Source organism: Leuciscus leuciscus, assembly GCF_965113295.1.
Source record: "Leuciscus leuciscus genome assembly, chromosome: 20".
Taxonomy (NCBI): domain Eukaryota; kingdom Metazoa; phylum Chordata; class Actinopteri; order Cypriniformes; family Leuciscidae; genus Leuciscus; species Leuciscus leuciscus.
In genome coordinates, this window is record NC_138744.1 from 32,533,110 (window position 1) to 32,550,533 (window position 17,424).

The 17,424-nt window shown below is 36.7% G+C and overlaps 1 long non-coding RNA gene across 3 annotated transcripts in view; it reads right to left on the minus strand.

Moving 5' to 3' along the window:
- The window catches only part of LOC309484253, a 288,989-nt gene extending 283,296 nt beyond the window's left edge, over nucleotides 1-5,693 (minus strand). For 2 of the 3 annotated variants that reach the window (XR_014200783.1, XR_014200784.1), the window contains exons 1-4: nucleotides 4,800-5,693; nucleotides 4,269-4,325; nucleotides 3,701-3,773; nucleotides 2,200-3,622 (exon numbers count right to left, since the gene is read on the minus strand). This is a non-coding gene — a long non-coding RNA (uncharacterized lncRNA). Of the gene's footprint in view, nucleotides 1-1,685; nucleotides 3,623-3,700; nucleotides 3,774-4,268; nucleotides 4,326-4,799 lie in introns of those variants that run through there. The other variant, XR_014200785.1, reaches the window with a different exon arrangement.
- Nucleotides 5,694-17,424: the final 11,731 nt, after the last annotated feature.

Below are 17,424 nucleotides of genomic sequence, written 5' to 3' on the forward strand. Positions count from 1 at the left end.
AACGACATGAGGGTGAGTCATTAATGACATAATTTTCATTTTTGGGTGAACTAACCCTTTAATGACAGTTCTGCATTGTTGAACCGAGCAGTGAACATGTTACTACGGATTTGGGAAACACACGTGAACCAACTAATCAAGGTTTTCAAGAACTAAACTCTAGAGAATGTTGGACCTCCAGGAGCAGGATTGGACAAATGTGTGGATGTGGCCTAAGTCTATGCTATTTATTTATTTATTTATTTGCTTTTTTTTATTTGTCTTCAGTGTGAGAGTCATTAATCTGATGACTTGATTTGATATATTAATGTACATTGTTCAGACTGTATTTCTGAATAATTCATTAACATGTCCACTAACTCTCATTAGAGTATTAGTAGACTGTTAGGTTAGGTTCAGGGTTTGGTGGTGAAAATTACAACAGCTCCCCCCTACCCAGCATTCATCTAGGAAGAATGAGGAAAAGGGCATGGGCCGACGCATATTAGACTACACCATACTCCTGGCTAGGAGATTATCCCATATGGGCAACGGGTCTGGAGTTAAGAACACCCAGGTTAAGAGGACTCAGTTCCCAATTCACAGGGCTAAAATGGGTAGGCTTAGGGTTAGGATTGGTATGGGGTCAGATCTAAATTGCTCCAGCAATGCCAAGACCCAGGGCTAAAATCAGACTAAAAACACCAATCAGATTGTGAACTTATCCCTGTTCCTTAAGGTTCAGTATCTTTAGCATAAATGGTAATGTGAATAACTAAGCGGATATGAACCAAGCGGACCGAACTACAAGTGTGAACACCCTATAGAGGCCGATTCACACCGCACAGACCAACTCCAACAGACGCCAACAGATCAGACAAAACCCAACAAACGTGTGTGTTGGTGTTTTTCTGTGCGGTGTGAATTGGCTTTAAGTTGACAGGTAAATGTCACAGTTATGTTTATTAATTTTGTTATTCACTGCCTTTTAGTATGTTTTCATTCGTTTCCTGTATCACATCATTCGTGTTTTTGGTTTCAGCTGTGTGTATTAATTAGTCTTGTTTGTGTTTGCTATATTAATTGAACTCTCACATTCATTCTCTGTTCGGTCACTTTCACGTATGGTGTGTCTCTCATCCCTTTATGGGATATATTACCTTTTTGGATAGTTTTTTTTATTAAATTGGTTAGATAAGCACAAAACATTCCTAAACAACAGAGTAATACAATTATACTAGTTTGTTTATAATATAAATTGGCCATCATATTGTAGTTGAGGCCACTTCCATGATAATGCCCAAGGACTGCTAAGGCTTTGACAGAATCCTCCAAACTGAGGTGAAAACATCACCAGAATATCCATGGGATGGTTACTTAGATTGCTGCTGAATAAACTGACCTGACTTAATAGGGACTCTACACTGTAAAAATAAAAGGTGCCTGGAGGAACCTTTTGGGGTTCTTCACTTTGCCACACCGGCGGAACCGTCTGTAGATCCTCTAGGCACCCTTTAAAAAGGGGCGGTTCTCTGAGGAACCACACAGGTTTCCTGAGGAACTCTTATATAAGGCACTGTGTGGAACCACTGTGGGTGCCTCCAGGAACCAAATTTCAATTTTATTTTATTTGTATTAAATTAATTTCATGTTGTTACTATGGTTACCACCATTAACTTCTATTATAATAAACAAACTGAACCAAATACAAAATAAGAATTGTTTATTACATATTTTAGATCCATTTTAATACATACACTTCCATGCACTTGAAAAAAAAAGCTAGTAATAGATTAATATCAATGAATACACACACACACAAAAAATAGTATAATACATAAGTAACATGAATAATCAACCATGTGTATACAATAGGCTACACAAGAAAAGACATCTCATCAAAATGCATGGAAAACACATGTTCCATGAAATAAATCAATGTAAAAAATTACAATTTTGACTAATTAAAAATGTCCATCTTCACTTAATTTTAAAACATGTGTTTCAGTCCGCTTGTTAAGTCTGACGTCACTGTTTCCAAGTCCAAAAGCTCTATCAGATGCCAAAAACAAACAACAAACAGTGCTAATATACACTCATTGTGCTGTAATATTCCTGAAAATTAGGATCCTAACCTTTATCTCTATTCCGAAATCTCAGATGGTTAGTTATTCAGCTATTTTGAATCATAAAATGTTGAAGTCTGGGATGCCGTGAGACTGGAGACTGAAATGTACACTATGGGCCCTATTTTAACGATCTGAAACGCAAGTGTCAAAGCGCAAAGCGCAAGTAACTTTGTGGGCGGGTCTCGGCGCTGTTGCTATTTTCCCGGCGGGATAAATGACTCTTGCGCCAGGCGCAAATCTAAAATGGGTTGGTCTGAAGTAGCTTCATTATTCATAGGTGTGGTTTGGGCGTAACGTGAAATAAACCAATCAGAGCGTCATCTCACATTCCCTTTAAGAGCAGAGGCGCTTTTTCCATAGCGCATTGCTATTGTAACGGCGGATTTGCCAGACGAGCGCCAGGAGCGGTTCACAGCCAAGGAGAGCAACGCTCTCGTCACGGCCGTAAAAGAGAGAAGTTACATTGAAATGGAGAAACCCACCCAAATTAACTTCGGTTAAACACGCGTATGATAATTTGGGTAAATGTGTAAGCTAGATGTATGCTTTTATAATAAATTATCTATCTATCTATCTATCTATCTATCTATCTATCGTAATAATGTATGATTTGCAAAAATGAAAACGGCTGCTTCTGTGTAGATTAGAGAATCAAAGTGCGCGTTGTGCACAGGCTACATTGATTATGGCCAAGCATGCGCCCTTAAAATAGCATATGAATAACATGCGCAACGCGCCACTGACTTTAAACTATTTTTTCCTGGTTAGTGGCGCAATTGTTTTCTAAACCTGCAAAATAGCATGAAGGAACGTTTGCGCCGGAACACGCCTCCTCTTTTCGCTGAACCGCCTCCGCGAGCGCAAATGTATTTCCTAACTTACCGACGTGCTTCTGTGGAGGGAAAAGTCCGCTTTGCGCGGGTGCAAAATAGGAATGATACATGCGTCGGTGTACAAAGTCACTTGCGCTGGGTGCAAGATAGGGCCCTATGTCTTTTGAAAAGCTTAAATGTGTGACTTGAATCAACAGTTCCCATAAATGGTTGTTGAGTATTCTCAATATCTAGAAACAAGATAGAGAAAGTAGAAGTAGAGGCTTCGACCCGGAAACAGTATTCCTTATGTCACAACAAGCAGAAAACATTTTCCATTTTAACAAGAGTTAAGGTGCAGTAAAATGATCTGTTGTTCTGTGAATGTTCACTGGTGAATTCAGTAATTTCAATAAGAATCCACACGATCAGCAATTTTGTCTTTTTGCCTGTGTAATTTCACGAAATTCACAAATGTGATGCACCTTTACTCGCTGCAACATAAAATGCAATCAATTATAAAATCTTCACAAGGGACACGTGAGGTACTTAACGAGTTAGAAAAGTGAAAAGGTGCATCAGCTTCATTTTCTGTTTGCTTTTCCTCTTTTCTGGTGGATGGTCCAGGCACTTCAGTGATTTTCAGGTCTACAGGAGGATTTTTATTCTTGATCAAACTTGTATTTCAGCTTACCGAGATCCCTGCAAAGTACAAAATTTACTGTTAGTAAGGTTATTAAAGTTATTAAATAATTTCCTCAGCCTTGTGACGTTCCAAACCTGTTTGACTTTCTGTCGGTGGAACCCGAAAGCAGATCTCAGGCATAATGCAACCCGTCACCATTCAATATCACTGCATGAAACACAAGCATAAATTTTTTTTGTAATTCATTCAAACTATTCTTATGTACACTTGTCTAGTTCAATTCAATGCAACAATTTATGTAAAAATGGTTAAGCTCCAAAAATGTCCCAGAAAAGATCCTAAAAAGAATCAATGAGTTCACAACTCATGTGTTATGGGTTGTGTTGTAAGTCTTCTGAAGTCATATAATAGCTTTTTCCTTTTTTTTTGTCGAAAAAGACTAAACTTTAAGTTATAATTCAGGGTTCAAATGTCTTATATTCAAATGCATATGATTAAGGTATAGCCTATAAAAAATGCATAGCATTATTAGCTCCAAACCTGTGATATTATTTTTCTGAGTAACATGAATGAGATTTGAGAGCATGAGGGAAGATTTTCAGAGAATAACTTATTAAAAAAGTACACAGTCAAACAATACAATTTCACACAGAGAAAGTTCATAGTAATAAGGTACTTGCATGTGGTGTATAGGTAACTTACTGTAATTCAATGTTGCCTCTGAAATGTTCAGATTATTTTAGAAATGTACTGGTTGTTCTGGGGAAACAAAAGAACAAAACTGATTATTCACAACATAATATTTATTGACCAGTAAATGGCTTTAAAATGGTATTTAAGAGAATGAGGGCACCTGTAGTAAGTAAAGTTAGGCTAAACAAAAACAGACCAAACTATATTAACCTGCTTTTGTTATTCATAACAAACGCCAATGACGACAGCAGGAATCAGCTACATTAGTTAGGCTATCTCAGCAATTTGAAGACACAGTTTTACAGAATATGTTGAATTGAATGACTAAATCAATCTAAGACAATAAGTAAATAATTTCCATTTGTTCATCAACGTAGTTAGCATCGCGGCTAAAACCTTCATACCAGATACTGTGCAATAAACGAGTGGTAAACACTGTAAAAAAGTAGTAATGTATAATCAATTTAGTTTATATATATGTGTGTTTGAATATATAGTGAGTAGACTCTGTATTTATATTTATTTGGCGAGTTTACAAACCTTGTAACGGAGAGCCGAACAAACGGCGGAAGCTTTGATGAGAGGAGCCGTTACCCGATGACGTCGATCAGCTGAGCTTTGTTGCGCGCGAGCAGCGCGAGGATCACTGAAGCGACGACAGCAGAGGAATAGCAGCAGTTTCGTGACAGAATAAAACTTTTCTCCTCCTAGTTCTTCTTCTTCAAATAATAATTTATGAAGAAGTAGGTAAAAATTATTATTTTATTACTATTATTTATTCAATAATAATTAATGTATTCTTCTTATTAATATTATTATAATTTAGTGTTGTTGTTTAAGGTTTAAATTAATCAACAAAATAGGCCTATAGATACTAAATAAATGTAAGCTACCCAGGTGAAAAAGACGTAGGCTACTGTTAAATGTATTAAAAATGCATTAAAGTATATTTGTATTGTAGGCCTACTAAAAACACACTCAAGTACATTTTTAATAGTACGTCTTTTTCACCTGGGTATGTATACTGAATCAAACTTAAGTAGCCTATAATAATAATAATAGGATAATAATAATCTTATTCTGGCCTCACTGAACCATTGGGTTCCTCCAGATGCTGGCTTTAACATAAGAGATCTTCCAGGAACCACTTAAATGTTAAAAGATCTTCCAATAACCCTTTTATCGCATTCAAGTTCCTCTATTTTCCCCCAAAGCACTTCGAGGTCTCATAGTAATGAAAAGGTGACTCCAGAACCTCTAAACTAAATACAAAGTGCTTAAAGGATCCCATAAGTTCCAGCAAGAACCTCAAAGATTGTCAATGCTCCTCCAGTAACCCTACTATAGGAGAAAGAGCTTTGAGGCACCTAAATTACATTTTGAAGTTCCTTGAGTATCCGACAGGATATTTGAGGCTCCTTTAGTTTTTACAGTGTAGGGTGTACATTATACATCGCCATGTTCTAACATTCTCAATCCACAAATGCATAAACCTGCATTTATTCTCTGAATAATTCAAACTCCTCTGACTATTGTTGTCACTGCTTGATGTTGCTTTGGACCTTGATACCCAGAGGTGATGACACTTTATAAGTCATGTATTTTCATATTGCCCAACACTAATGTGTATAAGCTAGCCACTGGAATATCACCACCCTCTCAACCACGCTCAAATCTATCACTACTGGATCCATCACTGTTGGTGTGGGGGCATTATATAAACGCTGATATTTGAACCAATCCAGCGATCAAAGCAAACACTCGCTCTGCCCGCTCACTCAGTGGAATCAATCAGAAACTCGAGTTGTCGGGAGTCAGGTCAGGGCCAGCTCACATCGCCAGAGCCGGCGACAGGTCCGAGCAGCAGACGGCCACAATCGATAGACCTGGAATGAGGTTTGCACTTGGGGTTGGGGGGGTTATGGATTGTGCAATTGAGGGGGAGGTGTAGAATGAGGGGTGGTAAATGAATGGAGCCCATGCAGGCGATGTTTAATGCCCCTCTCCAGTTTAGGGGAGGGATTGGTCCGTTGTGTCTTAGGACACCCGCTTCGCTGTATCAATATGGCAGTAATAGGGTGGAAGCCGTGCTGGACTGATAATCACTGGAGCACAGAGAGGTCTGAAACACTCCTGATATCTGCACCCAAAACACACATAGCCAACCCAGTTACTTATTATAGAGGTCAGTCTATTAAATCACTCTCTGCCGTGTTAAAACTTGCACAAACTGTTTCTACACACATTAACTAATTCATTAGCCAATAACAGAAGCTTATGCACTGACTAACAACACTTTCAAATACATGGAACAACTTTAGCTTGGGCACATACTGTTATATAAGATATTAACGTAAAGAAAGCAACTTTGGTAACACTTTACAGTAAGGTTCCATTTGTTAACATTAATTAATCTTAGTTAATGTTCACTGAAACAATGCAAAGTTGTATTTTTATTAACTAAAGTTAAAAAGATGAATAAATACTGTAACAAATCAATTGATCAAATCAGGATCAAAATGATAGTAAGTCTGCTTATTTTAATACAAAGTTTAAAGTTTGGTGCAACAGAATTAATAGATAAACCTTGATTTAATCTAGAAGTAATCCTGATTGGTGCAACCCACCCAAAAGTGTCCTAATCAGGTGACACAATACAGGGAAATGTCTTCCAGGTTCAATTTATTCTACAAGCCACGAGGAACATGCTGCGTGTGAACATTATCGTGTGTATTTATATATATGTACACTGTATGTACATGTGTGTGTGTGGAGAAAGTAGATCACCCTGAACAATATTTGGCTCCTGCTTCGTCAGACGTCTCAGTAACGCAGACATCCCGTCTGGGCTGGAGCGTGCCAAATCAGCAGGAGGTCAACTTCTTTTTGTGAACTTTTTAACACCTATCGACCTCCCAAATCATTCATGCAAAAGTCTCTTTTCTGAGTGTATTTTCCTTGTCATTGACACATGGAAAAATCGAGAGCGTCCAAGGAATCTTTAGGCACCCATCCAATGCTTATATGTCTTTGAGCCACAGCTTTCACTATATTTACTCTGGTCTGTACACACCTACTGGTCTAATACACCACCACATATCAAGGGGAGGATGAGAAACCACATATAACAGTTGTGCTGCTTCATATTTTTAAGGAAACGGTGAACTTTTTTTCTTTTTTTTGTGAGTCTTTGATGAATAGAAAGTTACAAATAGAAACAATAGCATTTATCTTTTATAACTATCACTTTTGAACAATTTAATGTGTCCTTGCTCAATGAAAATATTAATCTCTTTCAAAATAAAAATAAAAAGTACTGACCCAAAACTTTTATATATTTGCACTGCATCATGAATGTACAACTAAACAATACAACCTTTGATTTAAAATATGTTGCGACTAACATTAAATAACATTAATATATGTTGTAGAAGTTCATTGTTAGTCCATGTTAACAGCTTATTTAGCTAATGTTAACAAATTAAACCTTATTGTGATATGTTACTAATACATTTACACAGAAATTACAATTACAGAAATAATGTTATGAAATTAATAGTTTACAAAAAACAAGGAACTCCCGCACACTATCAGTACTTGCAAATGAGTATCAACATTTTATTAGCAATGTTTCGGTCTCATGACCTTCATCAGGCATATACAAACATTCAAACTCAATCCCATTTAAAATAATCACATGACCAATCAATGTAAAGATTCATTTGTAACCAATTAGGCTCAATGACTGAATACATAATAACACCACATCATCATAAACGGGTACAAACATAATTCTAAATATTATATAAATATTTGGTCTTTTTTCCCACGCACCTATCACTTGCAGGTGTGCGATGGTGTTTGCTAATTGATGAAATGAATAGTTAAAACAGAAATTATGAATCTACAATGAATGAGGATGTTCCATGAACGTTGTACTCATAACGTTTTATGATAACAATAAGAAAACGTTCAGCAAATAATATTAACATTATTAGGACGTCCCGAGAATGTAATTCCGAGAACGTTTTCTTAAAAACATTCATCAAGCACAAATAATGTCATAACTACATTCCAAAAACGTTGTTCTGAGAACATTTTCTCAACATTACAAGAACGTATATTAACTATTATTAACATTAAAGGAACATTCCATAAACATTTCTTTAAGAATGTTTTGTCCTAACGTTTACATAACTTGTAAGGAACGTTAGTGAAAGTTCTGGGAACGTTCCCTGTTAGCTGGGTGGTAGAGTTTCAGTGGTCCTGAGAGACCTTGTTAGCAAAGTGGCAGCAATATAAAAGAATAGTGTCTGGACAGGTTAAAAAAAATCCTGCTGTCAGGACAAGCGTAAATCTTCAAGAAATCACTGCTGCTTCTCTGCCTGACCTCAAACCCAGGCCTTTGTGTTCCTTCTTTATTTTACGACAGAGTAAAAGTGTGAACTTGCACTCTTTGACAGTGATTTAGAGCACTGGCTCGCAACTGGTTTAGCTTCAAAACCCAACGCTTGCATTGGAATTACATGAAGTCTTGACCCAAAATTATGACAAGTAGGCTGTAGAAGAAATACCAGCCCAACACTTGGTCAAATATTGTGTTAGCATAATCCATATTACACCTCTGACATCAACATACAAAACATCCAGAGGCATTTTCTCTTGTCTTTTTAAGCTGATAAGCCTTTGCTTATTTAATTCGCTATCCACTGCACTATGCAGGATTAGTTGCGTTCAGCAGTTTTCCCATCAGGACAGACGCTTTTACAGTGACCCACCAGTTCACAACCACTGGTTTAGATGTCTCTCAACATCAAAACAAATGAGGGGTCTTATACAGTTCATATGAAACCATAGTCAAACAGATATAAAAAAAAAATATATAAAAAAAGGTTCATTAGTTAACATTAGTTAATGTATTAACTAACATGAACTAACAATAAGCAATACATTTGATACAGTACTAATATTCTTTGTTAATGTTAGTTAATAAAATATAAAAAAACATTGTTTGTTCATGTTAGTTCACAGTGCATTAACTAATGTTAACAAATACAACCTTTGATTTTAATAATGTATTAGTAAATGTTGAAATTAATATGAACTAAGATTAATGAAGAAGTATTGTTCATTCTTAGTTCATGTTAACTAATAACTAATGTTAACTAATTAACCTTATTGTTAAGTGGGTTACACTTTATTTTAAGGTGTCATTGTTACAGTGTAATTATATATTCAAGTACTGAGTAATAATAAGCAACTACATGTACTTACTATAAGGTTAGGGTAGGATTAGGATTTGGTTGAGGGTTAGTTGCATGTAATATGCATAATTTACTGTTATTACTATGGTAAGAACATGTAACATACAATATGTAACTGTAAAATAAAGTGTGACTGTTAAGTGTTGCCAAAAAAATTCACAAAAACCAAGTTTATGAGATATAATACCTGCAAATGGACATTTTTAATCTGTTCTGTTTTTCCAAAACATTAAAGCACCTTCCCAAAGTATTTTAGACTAAAACGAACATATTATCTTTGAACCTAAAAGTAGTTGAAAGGACAGTACCCCTTTCCCAGGCGGCTTCTGCTCATTCTTCTCGTTCCCCATCATATATCAACGTTCACGTTGGGTTTGTCTGTTAAGTATTGAGCGAGAGAGGAAGTGGAAGGTGGAAATGGCCTGAGGTGCGGGTGACCTCAGGTTTTTCAGTCAATAAAACACGGCACATGCTTTAAAGCCCATTTACACACTCCCTCGCTCTCGCAAATGCTTAACTTGACATATTAACATCTCATAATGGACACATGAACGCAGACTCTTGAACATTCGCAGGGGTTGTTATGTAGTGAAATGTGTTGAACATTTTTAACGCCTGGGTTTCATGTCTTTATTCCCCTGAACCGCCCGAGGCGTTCAGCACCGAACACAGTAAGCTTTCTCTGCTTATTCTCTGTGCAATGAGGCAAGCTATTTAACCATTTACAAGTGTGTGTGCTAAATCTCTCCACGTATACGCACAGCTGGTCACAAGGTGTGAGCTGGGCAACTGTGGTACCTAGGCTAGGTAAACAGCGGTGGCGTGTGGGCTGCTCAACTCCCTTTTCTTAACTTTCTCTTTCAGTCCAACAAAGCCAGACGAACACATGGCTTCACATCTGGAAGAGTTTGCCCGAGAACCTTAATTCACTTGCAGTTGTTTGTGTACTTCATGGGGCCGTGCTGTTACTGTGTCACAGGTTACACTTTATTTTAGGGTGTCAGTGTTACAGAGAAATTATACATTTAAGTACTGAGTAATATTAATTACCGACATGTACTTACTATAGGGATTAGGGTTTGGTTGAGGGTTAGTTTCATGTAATAATGCATAATTTACTGTTATTAATATGGTAAGTACATACATATTTAAGATTTACACTAAAATAAAGTATTGCCGGGTTAGGATGAGGGTTTGGTTTAGGGTTAATTGCATGTAATTATGTATAATTTATAGTTAATACTACATGTAACGTGTAACAATGACATTGTAAAATAAAGTGTTACCTTTTTTTAAGGCGTCTTTGTTACAGTGTAATTTTACAGTTAAGTACTAGCGACATTAATTTATACACCTAAAATAGGGTTAGGTTTTGGTTTAGGGTTACAGTTATGTATAATTTACTGTTATTACTAAGTAAATGTAACATGCAACAAGGACACTGTAAAATAAGGTGTTACCATGTCCTGTTACAGAAATACAGTCATTGAAAAATCAAGGTTACACTATACAATTTGCTTATAAATATGCACATCATTATATATGCATTTTTTCCCTGCTCGTCAATAATATAACAAATGATTACACTTTATTTTACAGTGTCATTGTTACATATGTTACATGTAGTTACTATAGCTACAATAACTATAAATTAAGCATAATTACATACAACTAACCTAAACAAAATAAAACCCTAATCCTAACCCTATAATAAGAACATGTAGTTAAGTATTATTACTCAATAATGAAATGTAAATTACAGTGTAAGTAGTGACACCTTAAAATAAAGTGTAGCCCATTGTTACAGTGAAATTATACATTTAAGTACTGAGTAATAATAATTAACCTCATGTACTTAGGGTTTGGTTTAGGGTAAGTTTCATATAATTATGCATAATCTATAGTTATTGATAACTAATTGTAACATGTTTAAGAAGGAGACTGTAAAATAAAGTGTTACCCAAACAATAATTAGTAACACTATGGTTACAGTATTTTAAGGTGCCTTTGTTACAGTTAAATTATCAACAACAGTAGTAATATTAATTAACAACACATACTAAATATATAATTAGGGTTTGGTTTAGGGTTAGTTGCTTGTAATTATGCATATTACAATTGTAAGTACAAGATGTGTAACAGGGACACTAAAATAAAGTGGGTTACACTTTGTTTTAATGTGTCCCTGTTACAGTGTAATTATACATTTATGTACTGAGTAATATTAATTAAGTACATGTATTTACTATAGGGTTAGGGTAGGATTTGGGTTTGGTTTCAAGTTAGTTGCATGTAATTATGCATAATTTAAAGTTATTACTACAATAAATACATGTAACGTGTAATGTACTGTTATTTTTGGTTACACTTTAAGGTGTCAGTGTTACAGTGTAATTATACATTTAAGTACTGAGTAATTATAATTAACTACATGTTCTTACTATAGGGTCATGGTTAAGATTAAGGTTTGGTTCAGAGTTAGTTGCATGTAATTATGCATAATTTACTGTTACAGAACTACTAGTGAGTACATGTAACATACTGTATGCAACAAGAACACTGTAAAATAAAGTGTTACCCCATGTTCTGGCGGTGTTGTCCTGCGATAATTGTCTTAATTTTTGGTCTGAAGTGTTGGAATAAGTAATACGCACATGTGGAAAGTGCAAAACAAGTCTATTTAAAGTCTATTCTCTCTCTCATACTTTTTTTTTTACAAAAAAATGTAATCTACAAAACAAATGCAACTACAAGAGATTAAATTGTAATGTGATCATTAAAATGCTTAAGAACATTTAAGATATGTTTCTCCAAACACACACAAAATGTGAATATGGAATCAATTTTTTCCCACAACATACACACACACACACATTTTATGTGGGCATGGAAGTTAAAGGCTCTTACATATTTGTGGGGGGGGAAAAAGCTGTGTGCATTTTCTGACAGCAAATCCACTTGTTGTAGATGTTAAAATGTAAACCACACAGACCCCCGCGGTAGCACTGAGAAGAAGAAAGCCCCTTAATGTGATGCAATCTCTGCTGAGCTAATCTCTAACCAGAATCAAAGCAAGAGGAAGAAAAAAAAACACTGAGGGCTTTGAACAAGCAGCACCAAATGGTGTGTGCAATTAATCTCAGATCCTCCAGCACAAAAAAAGCAATTTGTATGTTAAAGAATGGGAGTATTGGTCTGACGGCAGGGATGACCCCGCAGGTACTCTCAGCTCCAATCTGTTGCGTGCTAAACACCGGCTTTAATGAGGAGACATGTGCTGCTCCAGAGACTGCTGTCTCAGTCGGCTAGAGAGGAGAGCGCTTTCACACACACACACACACACACACAGATCCAGAGCCCCATCTTTTGTCATCCATTATCTCCTTAAGCATGCGTCTCCCCGGCTGCTGTCACCGTCCGCTCTGGTGGTCAGACAGATGGTCATGAGGACTTCTGCACCCGTACACTCCAAACCGTACCACACACACACACACTAACCCGAGCCCTAAACCTACCCATCACACAAAACTTTCTGTGTTTTTACATTTTCAGAAAAACTCATTCTGTATGATTTATAAGCTTGTTTCCTCAAGGGGACCTTAATTCCCCATGAGTCTGTGTGCATTCAGGTTGAAGTTCCCACCGGGATATAAAAACATGAACACACACACACACACACACTCATTTTCCCAAACATCGCCCAGACATTTTCACTTTCATTTTCTGTTCTCTACAGCGATGTGAACTGGTGTTCAGTGCCTCAGGGTGTGTGTGTTGAGCTGGACAGATCTTCTGTTCTGTCATGATGGCTCTGTCTCTGCATGAAGATTGTGTTAAAGGTACAGATGGCAAGAACTGGCATGTGCCTCTTGAAATAATCCAGCATTAGGGTTGATTTCTTCATGCAAAATGCCCAGTTAAGAGCTGCTCTGTGCTTCAGATCTAACAACAGCTTCCCTCTTGAAGAGAAAGGCCTATTCTTGAGTTCCTGGAGGAAAAAAAAAAGCTTTCAAAATCTGCCCTTCACAGAAAACATGTCCAAAAAATCCACTTGATTCATGAATAAGGCATCTGGCTTTGGGAGCGGCTGCTTATTATTTCTAGAACTTTGCGCAATTAGGCAGGTTTTGGCATATATAACAATATCATTTAATTATGTTATTTGAAAAACAATAGCTTTAGCCAAATGAAAGGGGTGGTATAATGCCCTTTTCACAAGATGTAAAATAAGTCTCTGATGTCCTCAGAGTGTGAATGTGAAGTTTTAGCTCAAAATACCTGACAGATATTTGTATATAGCATGTTAAAAGTGTCCATTTTTGAGGGTGAGCAAAAACGCACCGTTTTTGTGTGTGTCCCTTTAAATGCAAATGGGCTGCTGCTCCCGACACAGGGGCGGCGCTTCAACATCTTGCACTCACACAGACTTTTAGCCTTTTATGTTCAAACCGGAGTCAGAAAGATGAGAGACTAAAGAAGAAGTGACAACATGTAGAAGCAACAGGACATTTCTGAATGGTTAGTTGATGAATTATGTAGCTGATGTGTAGTTATCTTCTAGTCATTGATTACCATATTCTGTCTTGATAATCTATAAGTCGTGTTTCGGGAGCGGGGTTTATGTAAATTTTTGGGTTGGTGATGTAACTAACCCGGGAGGAATGTCGTGTAGTCCCTACCAGCCGTTTGTTGTAGTCCTTAAAAAACGATTTCTGTCAAATAAAATATCTCCCTTTGCTTTGAACTTTGAGCGTCGTAACTTTGCAGATGTTGTTTATGCTCAAACAGCAACATTACACACTAACTAAAGTTAGAAAAGTGAAATCATAATCAACCACCCCTTTAATATTTCATACTCCAGATATACTTATCTTGCACCCATGTTGAAACTCACCACTAATTGCTTTATTTTATTGCCCTTAAAGGAAAAGGTTATTACATTTATTATTATTACTGATAATATAAAAAGGAATAACTCATTGATCCACGGATGCAATCACGGCTGTTCTTGAGTTAAAGGTTTAATTTTTTCCCCCATTAAAAAGTTTCAATATGAAGAAAAGTATTTAGACTAATGTTTTAAATCATGTATGAGGTTTCAGTCAAATTCACATCGCTAGCATAATAAAAGTCCTAATTTGTTTAAAACTGTTTGATTTTACACTGGCGTTTTAAAATGTTTTCCTTTTGTGTCTGATTGAAGAAAGCCATGCATGTTTGTATGACAGTAAATAATGACAGTATCTGGTCAGCTTAAACTCTCAGAGGATTGTTGTGCATAATTAGCACTGACCTGATGTCAGTTTTCTCAGTTTTCATGAACGTCTGTTTGTATGAGTGTATCACACGCTAGGCAGGGTTTAGCAACCCGAGCGTAACGCATCAACATGACCTCTTGCTATACACATACTGTACTACCCCAGTATCATATTCATTAATATTTAATTCATTACCATGATGCAGACCTCTCACCTAAGATCTGGCAAAACATGCGGCTCGCCGAGGTAAATCAGCAAAGCATCGATGTCACAAGCGTGGATTTATCTCACAATCTGTTGTGTTGGCATCGCATACAGGCCTAGTAGAGCATCCTATACTTTGAATGCTTTAGAGCACAGTACGGTGGCCCAGTAGAGCCCAACACAACCACATTTAAAAAGCAAACATAAGTTCACAAGACAACGGAATTGAGCCACAACACAACAGAATTAAGTTTGATTTCTTTTCAAAGACCACACTTGGAAGATTTTTGCTGAAGTGAAAAAAGTTTTAGAAAAGTGAACAAAAAAAAGTTACAGAATTTTACATTTATTTTTATGAACGATGCAGAAAAATACTATTCAGATTTTTTATATGAAATACATATTTTTACTCTAAATATGTGAGAAAATCAAAGCCATAAATCTAAACAAGTTGTTAAAAAAAATGAGCTACAACATAGTTTCCTTTACCAAGTTTCATACAATTCCGATGAATACTTTTTCTGTCAAAAATGACAGATACATGTTATTTGTACCCAAATGATGCATAATACCTTTTGAAAGGGTACACTCTCAGCAAAAAAGGTATCCAAAAGTGTATTAGTATCATTTATGTAGGCTACTAATATGTACACTTTCCTGGGAGTGTACAATGTTCACTAACCACTGACATTTCACTTCATATGTTATTAATGTTTGTTAAGAGACTCAGCAATTCACACAGAGTTTTATGAGGAATAAAAGCCGTGTTTGGATCACACATGGATAACTGTGTTATAACATAACACCCGTCCCACCCATGAAGAGCAGTGAAAGCGTGGCAGCGGATAAGAGGGTTTCCCCGCACTATCAGACTTAAGCCGAGCTTTGATGCGGCGAGAGAGAGAGATGAGAGCGCTCGGCCTTGAGAAAACACTGCGGAGGTGTTTCAGGATTCACTGGCATTACAGAGGAAGGCTTGGGAAAACAAGCCTCGGGCTAAAGCTGTTTAGAAATTGTGCGTGAAATTGGGAACAGAGGGATCAATGAGAACATAGGAAAAGATTCAAAGTCACTACAGACGTGTGAGAGAAAAGAGAGCAGTGATTGGTCTTTATTCACATTCACACGAGCACAACAGAATAAATCACACTTAAGAGACCATGAAGCCTTCTTTCAAAGAACAATGGAAGGATCATTTTAGTCATGTTTAGTTCAACTGTTTGCTTTAGATGCAAAGCATTATTGCAGATTTGCTATATGTTTTATTCTTAAAATCAATAACTTGGAACATGTGTTCCAACCGGTTAAGATCTGGATTATCTCGTTTCCTCAACCTGTTTCCCATAATTCCCTGTCATCTCTCTCTCTCTCTCTCTCTCTCTCTCTCTCTCTCTCTCTCTCTCTCTCTCTCTCTCTCTCTCCCCCCCTGTCTCTCTCTCTCTCTCTCTCTCTCTCTCTCTCTCTCTCTCTCTCTCTCTCTCTCTCTCTCTCTCTCCCCCCCCTCTCCCTCCCCCTCTCTCTCTCTCCCTCCCCCCTCTGTCTTTCTCTCTCTCTCCCCTCTGCCCCCCCCCTCTCTCTCTCTCTCTCCCCTCTGTCTCCCCCCCCCCCCCCTCTCTCTATCTCTCTCTATCTCTCTCTCTCTCTCTCTCTCTCTCTCTCTCTCTCTGCAGAAAGAAAGTTTATTTGATAGTTTTGATGAGATTTTTTCTTTGGAAAAATGCATCCGGAGACGTCGATTTTGTTGGCAATTACTGAACTTCCCATTGGGTCAAGCGAGGAAGGCAATTTATGACACTAGAAAAATAAGAATTGAACGAAAAGAGTTAATTTGCAAATTGTGTTTCTTAACCTAATAAAATCCAGAATTTGAATTGACTGTCGGTAAGGCCATGGGGGATCTCATGTCTTTTGAATTGATTTGTTATAAGGGAGCTCTGTGTGAAATTATTCATGAGAGTTTACAGTTTGTAAATGTTTTGGAAGGACCGGATTTGAAAGTGTTTTGATTTGGGTATTTTTAATAAAGGCGTGTTAAAATGCAAAAATTCTCTCTCTCTCTAAATATTTAAGATTAATTCTCTATTTTATAAACCACTACTCAAATGCAAGTTACACTTAAAAAATAGGCCCTAATTTATATGATATGCCAACCTGATCCCATGAGAAAACAGAACTATTTTATGAGGTGTACATATGTTTTTACATCACTTTAACTCATCAAAATAAGTTAAGTTTTAGTTTTAAGTTAAGTCTTAAGTTAAGAATATCATACAACTTAAGCAAAAAGTTGCATGATATTCAACTGGATATTTTAAGTCAGTTTAAAGATGACTAGAGTGTTGTTTTGAGGTTGGGATGTAGACACAAGGCAGGGATTGTTTTAAAACTGGTGTAGAAACACTTTTCACTCACACGTTGCAGGTAAATTTCACAAACAAT